We start from the raw sequence: 10,439 nt of genomic DNA on the forward strand, positions 1-10,439 counted from the left end.
AACATAACTCACTTCTACTTGAAATTTGGCAAGAATTACCAAATTAATTGATTACCAATTTCAATAATCATACATAAGCCAATTTCAGTAGAAGGAAGACTTTGTGGCTCGAGATAATTAATTACCACATTTTGTAATCAATTAGATTTCATCTTTGTGTGTCAAAATAATCGATTACCACATTTGATAATCAATTATTCCAGAACTACAGAATCTCAAGAAGCTATTTGTGATATGAGATAATCGATTACCACATTCTGTAATCAATTACCACAATTTTGGAAATGTAGAACAAATAAGGATTTGAACAAATTAATCGATTACCATATTTGATAATCTATTAAATCAGTTTTAGTTGTTGAAATTATAAATACCCTCACTTGTTCTTTCTCATTAGTAACTCTTGATACGATCTTATCTTTTAAAAAACACATACTAAGAGTCATCTAAGATAATTGCTCAGCATTTCATCAAGAGATTCAAGTTGATCAGGATTCATTCATTCTTCATCATGAGTTGATAATCAAAGGAAGAGGTTGAAGATGTTGTGATTTGCGCATCAAGGTGTATTCAATCCAATTCTGATTTCTTTCTACTTTCTTAATCTTGGTTAGGGTTACCAAGGGTTTTTTGTGTTGATATGGTTTCAGCTCTTGGAATTTCTTGTTGTAGGGTTCAACAAGGTTTTGATTTTTCTCTTGTAGGGTTTAAGGGAAAAGTAGAATTTTATGGAATTGTGTGTGCATAGTATTTGTACTTGATTCTATAATAGTGGAAGTTCTAAGGGATCTTAGAACAACTAAATGTAGGCCCTTTTGAGGACTGAACCAGTATAAATTTTGTGTGTGATTCTCTTTCTCTCTAAACCTTAGTTTTAGGAATCAATCTTTGTAATGAAATTGATGTGAAAGGTCCATAAAATTATGTTTTCTAAGGATTTTGAATATATTGGTTTTATGTGTTGTTGATCTTTCTTCAACAAGTCTTTTGAGAAAACCTTGATTTATAAAGGGGTATTGATTTTAATTGAATATAAGAAATAATTGGTAAAATTTCAAAGAGTCTATTCAAACCCCCCTTCTAGATTCCTGATTATTCCAACACATGTCTAAGTAGGTTAAGGTAGTAGCATTACCCACTAATGATGCTCCTAGTGTAACAAAATTTTTGAAAAATAACATTTTCACACGCTTTGGTACACCTTGAACAATCATTAACGACAGGAGAATGCACTTTTCCAATAAATTGTTTGATAGCCCATTGGCTAAATATCATGCTACCGATACGATATCTAATCCTTATCACCCTTAGACAAGTGTTCAAGTTGAGGTATCTACTAGCAAATTGAAGAGGATTCAAGAGAAAATTGTGAGTGCATCTAGAAAGGATTGGTTGTTAAAATTGGAAGATGCACTTTAGGCTTACAAAACAACCTTTAAGACTTCCATTGGGATGTTGTTGGATCGAGTGACCTCAGAATAATTAAGAAGGGGGGGGTTGAATTAATTATTCCTAAACCTTTACTAATTAAAAAATTACTCTTCTAAGGCTTTTACTAAATTGTTAAGAGAATGAGGAGAAGAAGAGAAACTTAACAGAAAGTAAAAGCAGAAATTAAATGCACAACGAAAAGTAAAAGAGTAGGGAAGAAGGAAACAAACACACAAGAGTTTTTATACTGGTTCGGCAACCCGTGCCTACATCCAGTCCCCAAGCGACCTGCGGTCCTTGAGATTTCTTTCAACCTTGTAAAAATTCTTTTACAAGCAAAGATCCACAAGGGATGTACCCTCCCTTGTTCTCTTTGAACCTAGTGGATGTACCCTCCACTAGAACTGATCCACAAGAGATGTACCCTCTCTTGTTCTTAGTCAAACCCAAGTAGATGTACCCTCTACTTGTACCACAAAGGATGTACCCTCCAATGTGTTAAGACAAAGATCACAGGCGGTTAAACCTTTGATACTTTGTGAATAGGGATACAAAAGAATTCTCAGGCGGTTAGTCCTTTGAACACTTTTGTATTAGGGAATGGGAAGAATCAAAAGAATTCTCAGATTGTGTCGTTTTGAATTCTTTGACAAGGGAGAAGGGAGACACAAAAGAATTCAGGCGGTTAGTCCTTTGTTCTTTTGGAAAAGGGAGAAGAGAGACAGAAAAAGAATTCAGGCGGTTAGTCCTTGACGAATTCTTTTTGGCAAAGGGAGAAGAGAATGAAAAGATGAATAGCACAAGTTTTCAAGGTTTGGAAAACCAAAAAACTTCAGAAAACTTTTGGTACAAAGAAGAAGAAGAAGTTCAAAGAGATTCAAGGCTTGTAAAGGATTGTAAGAGATTGATTGGAAAAGTATTCAAGATTGAAAGAATGAATTAATTAAATTGAAAATGCAAACCAAAGCTTTGCTTTTATAGACTCTTCATTTCTGGTCAAGAAGACCATTTAGAAGAGTTATAACTTTTAGAAAAACTTAAAACCAATTTGAAAAAGTCAAAACCTTTTTGAAGAGTTACATCTTTTGATTTATTCAGAAACAGACACTGGTAATTGATTACCAAATCAGTGTAATCGATTACACAAAGCTTTTATGTTAAAGGATGTGACTCTTCACATTTGAATTTGAATTTCAACGTTCAAAAGCACTGGTAATCGATTACCAAAACATTGTAATCAATTACAACTTTTTGAAATCAATTGGAACGTTGTAAATTAATTTGAAAACTTTTTTAAATCCATTTTGCTTATGGTAATCGATTACAACAATCTAGTAATCGATTACCAGAGAGTAAAAACTCTTTGGTAAACATGTTTTAAGAAAAATCCATGTGCTACTCAATTTTAAAGAAAACCTTTTCATACTTATCTTGATTAAGCCTTCTCTTGATTCTTGAATCTTGAGTCTTGAATCCTGATCTCTTGAATCTTGATTCTTGAAATCTTTATCTCTTGAATCTTGATCCTTGATTCTTGAAATCAACTTTCCTCTTGAATCTTGAAGTGTTTGTTGGATCGAGTGGCCTCAGAATAATTAAGAAGGGGGGGTTGAATTAATTATTCCTAAACCTTTACTAATTAAAAATTACTCTTCTAAGGCTTTTACTAAATTGTTAAGAGAATGAGGAGTAGAAGAGAAACTTAACAGAAAGTAAAAGTGGAAATTAAATGCACAGTAGAAAGTAAAAGAGTAGGGAAGAAGGAAACAAATACACAAGAGTTTTTTATACTGGTTCGACAACAACCCGTGCCTACATCCAGTCCCCAAGCGACCTGCGGTCCTTGAGATTTCTTTCAACCTTGTAAAAATCCTTTTACAAGCAAATATCCACAAGGGATGTACCCTTCCTTGTTCTCTTTGAACCTAGTGGATGTACCCTCCACTAGAACTGATCCACAAGAGATGTACCCTCTCTTGTTCTCAGTCAAACCCAAGTAGATGTACCCTCTACTTGTACCACAAAGGATGTACCCTCCAATGTGTTAAGACAAAGATCTCAGGCGGTTAAACCTTTGATACTTTGTGAATGGGGATACAAAAGAATTCTCAGGCGGTTAGTCCTTTGAACACTTTTGTATTAGGGAGTGAGAAGAATCAAAAGAATTCTCAGGCGGTTAGTCCTTTGAACACTTTTGAATTATTTTGAATTCTTTGACAAGGGAGAAGAGAGACACAAAAGAATTCAGGCGGTTAGTCCTTTGTTCTTTTGGAAAAGGGAGAAGAGAGACAGAAAAAGAATTCAGGCGGTTAGTCATTGGCGAATTCTTTTTGGCAAAGGGAGAAGAGAATGAAAAGATGAATAGCACAAGTTTTCAAGGTTTGGAAAACCAGAAAACTTTAGAAAACTTTTGGTACAAAGAAGAAGAAAAAGTTCAAAGAGATTCAAGGCTTGTAAAGGATTGTAAGAGATTGATTGGAAAAGTATTCAAGATTGAAAGAATGAATTAATTAAATTGAAAATGCAAAACAAAGCCTTGCTTTTATAGACTCTTCATGTCTGGTCAAGAAGACCATTTAGAGGAGTTATAACTTTTAGAAAAACTTAAAACCAATTTGAAAAAGTCAAAACCTTTTTGAAGAGTTACATCTTTTGATTTATTCAGAAACAATCACTGGTAATCGATTACCAAATCAGTGTAATCAATTACACAAAGCTTTTATGTGAAAGGATGTGACTCTTCACATTTGAATTTGAATTTCAACGTTCAAAAGCACTGGTAATTGATTACCAAAACATTGTAATTGATTACAGCTTTTTGAAATCAATTGGAACGTTGTAAATTCGTTTGAAAACTTTTTCAAATCCATTTTGCTTCTGGTAATCGATTACAACAATCTGGTAATCGATTACCAGAGAGTAAAAACTCTCTGGTAAACATATTTTTGAGAAAAATCCATGTGCTACTCAATTTTTGAGAAAACCTTTTCATACTTATCTTGATTAAGCCTTCTCTTGATTCTTGAATCTTGAGTCTTGAATCTTGATCTCTTGAATCTTGATTCTTGAAATCTTGATCTCTTGAATCTTGATCCTTGATTCTTGAAATCAGCTTTCCTCTTGAATCTTGAAGTGTTCTTGATTCTATCTTGAATATCTTGAACTCATTCTTTGATTGACCTTTGAGCTTTTTGTCATCACCTTTGTCATCATATTTTGTTATCATCTTTGTTATCATCAAAACACCTTTGAATCACTCTTGATTCATCATGAAGCTTTGCTTCTATGGATGTCTCCTTTTTGGCTAGTCTATGGGAAGAATTGTCATTTTCCTGTTAAACTTGAGCATAAAGCCATATGGTTTCTGAAGTTTCTAAACTTTGATCTTGAGCTTGCAGGTTGTAACAGGTTGCAACAGTTGAATGAGTTGGATGAGTTCAAACTAATTGCGTATGAGAATGCCAAGCTCTACAAGGAGAAAACCAAGAAATGACATGACCAATGCATTAAGAGGCGTAAGTTCCATGAGGGTGAAAAAGTATTGGTCTACAACTCACACCTGTACTTTTTACTAGGAAAATTACACTCTAGGTGGTATGTTCCCTTATTAGTGGTGAAAGTATTCCTGTATGGAGTACTTGAGCAAATAAGCAACAGTGGGAACACCTTTCAAATCAATATGAAGAGGACAAGCATTATGAGGAGACATTGCTTCAGGTGCACTACATTGTGCATCTTCAAGGGTGACATTTACCCCATGTCACATGTCAGGCTCGAGACGTTAAACAAGCACTCCCTAGGAGGCAAACTCTAGGTTATGTGGGTCTTTAAAGACCCACCTATATCCTTGTGTCGCAACCTACCCTTTTGCGGGAGGGCGACGCGAGGGCTCACAGGTGCATCTTCCATAGGAGGAAAATGCGCGGAGTCGCCACCAACGTTTATTGAAAGGAAAACGTTAGAAAAACCCAAAGGAAATCAGTCATGGAGAATATTCCAGATTCGGGAGTTATCTTTACGTTTGAGGAAGGTATTAGCACCTCTCACGTTTGTTCCAAAGGACAACAACCTTAGATTAGAATTGTGTGAAATTATGTATCTAAACTTTTATTTCTTTTTATTTTTTGAGGTTGACAAAAGCAGGGCTCTTGCTCCTACGTACCCTCCATCGAAGAAGAAATCAGACCTACGTAGCTCTTTCAAAAGGGGCGAATCAAGTGATTCTTTTTTACTTGGAATGTGGTCATTTAAGGCCTTGGACCTTAAAATGATCCATTTTACTTGGTGAGAAAGCTAAGGCGTTGGACCTCTAACCATCTCACGAGGTCGACAAAAGCGGGGCTTTTGCTCCTACGTATCCTCCATCGAAGAGGAAATCAGACCTACGTAGTTCTCGCGAATGCGGTAAAGTTACATGTTGATTTTATGCTTTTGAACAGTCCATGTTAACCGATAAAAGCAAAGAGGACTGTTTAAGGCGTTGGACCTCAAAGCGGTTTTTAGTGACTTTCGCGGACAAAGCTTGATTTGTGAGTTGATTTTAGCCTTAGTTTCACTTTGGTTATTAGTCAATTCATTCAAGGAAACTTCCAAAGAAAAATGTCCGATCAATTTTTTTGATTAATTTATTTAAAGATATTTTGATTATTTTATTATTATTTTGCCCTTTTTTTGGTTTAACCGAGGTTACAGCGTGAATGATCGGTTAGATTTTGCTTTAACAGTGATTAAACGATATTACAACGCAAATAATCAGTTAAATTCATTTCATCATTTATTAGGCGAGAAAACGACTTAAACGATCAGTTAAAGCTCGTTAAAAACGGAAGAAAAAGAAACCTAAATTGAACGAAATAAAGATGAAAGCAAAAAAAAAAAAAGAAAGAAATGAATTAAAAGTCTTGGATTTGGAAACTTACCCGTTGAAGAACGAAGAACGGATGAAGAACGGAGGAAAACCTTCACGGATTTGCTTACGGAAACCTCTCGGAAGCGTTATGAAAGCACCTTGGCTTGGATTTTCTTCACGGAAATAATTTTTTGTCACCCAAAACAACTGAAATGCATAGCCAGGGGAATCAGGGACCCTTAGAACACCCTTTTGCCTTTTTATAGGAAAAAAAGGGAGGAGGTTGCCGCCCAGCTCGCCCAGAAGAAATCCAGCTTCAAAAAACAGTTTGGAAGGCCCAATTCAAAATTTCAAAATTGCTATTTGTACCCCCTAATTTTGATAAGTTCACCCCCTTCTTTCGTAATTTACGGAAAAGTTACGGAAGCCTATAGGACTTGATTTTATTCTTTTTTCTCTTCCTTCCCACCAATATTAAGTGAAATATGCTTATTTAGGGTTATGGGAATTTGACGGAAGCATTACGGGTATCCCGGACGCCCGGAAGCCCATTTTTTAACAAAACGGGGGAGGTGGTTGCCACCTAGCTCACCCAGGCGAGGCGAGCTCAGCTCGCCTAGGTGAGCTAGGTTGCTTCCACCTTAAGCAAGAAATTGCCCAGAAACCTCTAGAAGGGCCCAAATTTGAAAATTACTATTTGCACCCCCATTTTACTAAATACACCCCATTTGCCCCTTTTTTGCTGATTCTTTTTCCATAACGTTACGGAACCTCATGAATTACGTAACGATACTTGTTTTCTTTCCGTAATGTCACAAAACTTTACGGATTACGCAACCATCCCTTCTTCAGCTTCTGGAATGTTACGAAACTTTACGGATTGCGCAATAATGTTTCCTTTCGACTCCCGACATGTCGCAGAACTTCACAGATTGCTTAACGATGGGTGTTAAGTTCCTCGAAGCGGTCAAACAAAGGTTGTATGCAATCAAACAATGGTCCCCAGACGAAATTAGGGTATGACACCTTGTTTTGTATTTATGTTATTTTTGTTGTTTGTTTTCCTTTTCTTAAACTTTTATGTTTTATTTCGTCCAACATAGGCCATGTTGTCCTAGCACGGGCTGTGCTAGTTTTCCTTTTAAATAAAAAGTAAAGTCAGGATTCGAGCAAAACCATGCTCTACATAGCATAACCCGTGCTCAAATTCCACTTTCTGGCAACATCATTGTCTTTTCTAAGTATGACCATGCTACCCAAAAAAAATTGATCATATCCTAGCATGGCCCATGTTACATCACCATAGGCCATGTGCCATACCCTAATTTCATCCGGGGACTATCGTTCGTTGATCTTTTGTTCATTGCTATTCGACTTACGGTGTTGAACGCCAATTACAATGCAAAGCAAGGAAACATTCATTGTTTTGATCAGAAATGCAAAAAATACCAAAAAAAGAGGGGCAAAAGGATCTTTTCATTGAGTTTCCTGGATCCTAACTCGCCCAGACTAGCCTTTGGCTTGCCTGGGCCCCCAAATTACTTCAGGGTGAAGGAACCAGCTTGCCTGGGCGAGCTAGTTACTTCAGGAGTAAGCATCAGCTCGCCTGGGTGAGCTCCAGCTCAACTGGGCGAGCTGCCATTGCCCCAAGTGCCCATTTTCCTATACATAGGCATGCTTAAGAGGTTGAGGAGAGGTTCCAAGGGTCAAAAGTTGATGGAATTGAGAGAAGAAAGAAAGAAGAGGAAACGAGGCCGAGGTGCAACCGAATCGCGACCACGATCATTCCTTACTTCGTTTCATGTTCTGCGTTCTTCGTGTGACCGTCGGTTAGTTTTGTTTTTAAGATTTGAATGTGATCTATGTACCCTTAGGGGCCCCCCTTATTATTATGTGCACATCCATCTTCTCCATCTTTCATTGGTGATCTCGTTTTTCTTTGTAAAGTTCAATCTTAACCGATCACTAGTGTTGTAAAGTCGTCTTTAAAGAGATTGAAAGTTAATAAACAAAACCAAGATAAAACCAACTCATAACTAATTTGTTTTTATCAAATATAACTTGAGATCATTTCAAGGTCCAACGCCTTAATGATTCTCTCTGCTTTTCAAATTTAAAAGATTGTTTTAAGGTCCAATGCCTTAAAGATTCTCTCTGCTTTTCAATATTTAAAACATCGTTTCAAGGTCCAATGCCTTAAACGACTTTTTGTTCGCTATTAAAATGAATCTTTCAAAAACATAAAAATCAATTTAACACACAAACATTCATACTTAAAAAACTACTTAGGTCTGAATTCCTCATTGTAGAAGCAAGCTTCATGATGAATAAAGATTGATTCAAAGAAGTTTTAATGATAACAAAGGTGATGACAAAAGGCTCAAAGGTCAAGAACACTTCATGATAACAAAGATGATGATCTCAAGAATAAAAGAATGAGTTCAAGATTGAATCAAGAACACTTCAAGGTTCAAGAGGAAATTTGATTTCAAGAATCAAGAATCAAGTTTCAAGATTCAAGCTTCCAAGAATTAAGATAAAGATTCAAGAATCAAGAGAAGACTTAATCAAGATAAGTATTAAAAAGTTTTTTCAAAAACAGAGTAGCACATGAATTTTTCTCAAAACCTTTTACCGAAGAGTTTTTACTCTTTGGTAATCGATTACCAGATTATTGTAATCGATTACCAGTAGCAAAATGGTTTCCAAAAAGCTTTCAACTGAATTTACAACATTTCAATTGATTTCAAAATGTTGTAATCGATTACCAAAACATTTAGTTTTGTTTTTAAGATTTGAATGTGATCTATGTACCCTTAGGGGCCCCCCTTATTATTATGTGCACATCCATCTTCTCCATCTTTCATTGGTGATCTCGTTTTTCTTTGTAAAGTTCAATCTTAACCGATCACTAGTGTTGTAAAGTCGTCTTTAAAGAGATTGAAAGTTAATAAACAAAACCAAGATAAAACCAACTCATAACTAATTTGTTTTTATCAAATATCATTTGAGATCATTTCAAGGTCCAACGCCTTAATGATTCTCTCTGCTTTTCAAATTTAAAAGATTGTTTTAAGGTCCAATGCCTTAACGATTCTCTCTGCTTTTCAATATTTAAAACATCATTTCAAGGTCCAATGCCTTAAACGACTTTTTGTTCGCTATTAAAATGAATCTTTCAAAAACATAAAAATCAATTTAACAAACAAACATTCATACTTAAAAAACTACTTAGGTCTGAATTCCTCATTGTAGAAGCAAGCTTCATGATGAATAAAGATTGATTCAAAGAAGTTTTAATGATAACAAAGGTGATGACAAAAGGCTCAAAGGTCAAGAACACTTCATGATAACAAAGATGATGATCTCAAGAATCAAAGAATGAGTTCAAGATTGAATCAAGAACACTTCAAGGTTCAAGAGGAAATTTGATTTCAAGAATCAAGAATCAAGTTTCAAGATTCAAGCTTCCAAGAATTAAGATCAAGATTCAAGAATCAAGAGAAGACTTAATCAAGATAAGCATTAAAAAGTTTTTTCAAAAACTGAGTAGCACATGAATTTTTCTCAAAACCTTTTACCAAAGAGTTTTTACTCTTTGGTAATCGATTACCAGATTATTGTAATCGATTACCAGTAGCAAAATGGTTTTCAAAAAGCTTTCAACTGAATTTACAACATTCCAATTGATTTCAAAATGTTGTAATCGATTACAATGTTTTGGTAATCGATTACCAGTGTGTTTGAACGTTGAAATTCAAATTCAAATGTGAAGAGTCACATCCTTTCACAAAAAAGCTTTGTGTAATCGATTACACTGATTTGGTAATCGATTACCAGTGATAGTTTCTGAACAAATCAAAAGATGTAACTCTTCAAATAGTTTTTGACTTTTTCAAATTGGTTTTAAGTTTTTCTAAAATTCATAACTCTTCTAATGGTTCTCTTGACCAGACATGAAGAGTCTATAAAAGCAACGCTCTGTTTTGCATTTTATACATCTATCTTTTCCAGTTCATTCTTTACACAAGCAATTTCTTCCACATTGATTTCTAAGTCTCTTTGAACTTCTTCTTCTTCTTCCTTTGTCAAAAGCTTTCTAAAGTTTTCTGGTTTTCTAAACCTTGAAAACTTGTGCTATTCATTTTTTTCATCCCTT

Source organism: Glycine soja, chromosome 5 (assembly GCF_004193775.1).
Source record: "Glycine soja cultivar W05 chromosome 5, ASM419377v2, whole genome shotgun sequence".
In the NCBI taxonomy this organism is placed as follows: Eukaryota; Viridiplantae; Streptophyta; class Magnoliopsida; order Fabales; family Fabaceae; genus Glycine; species Glycine soja.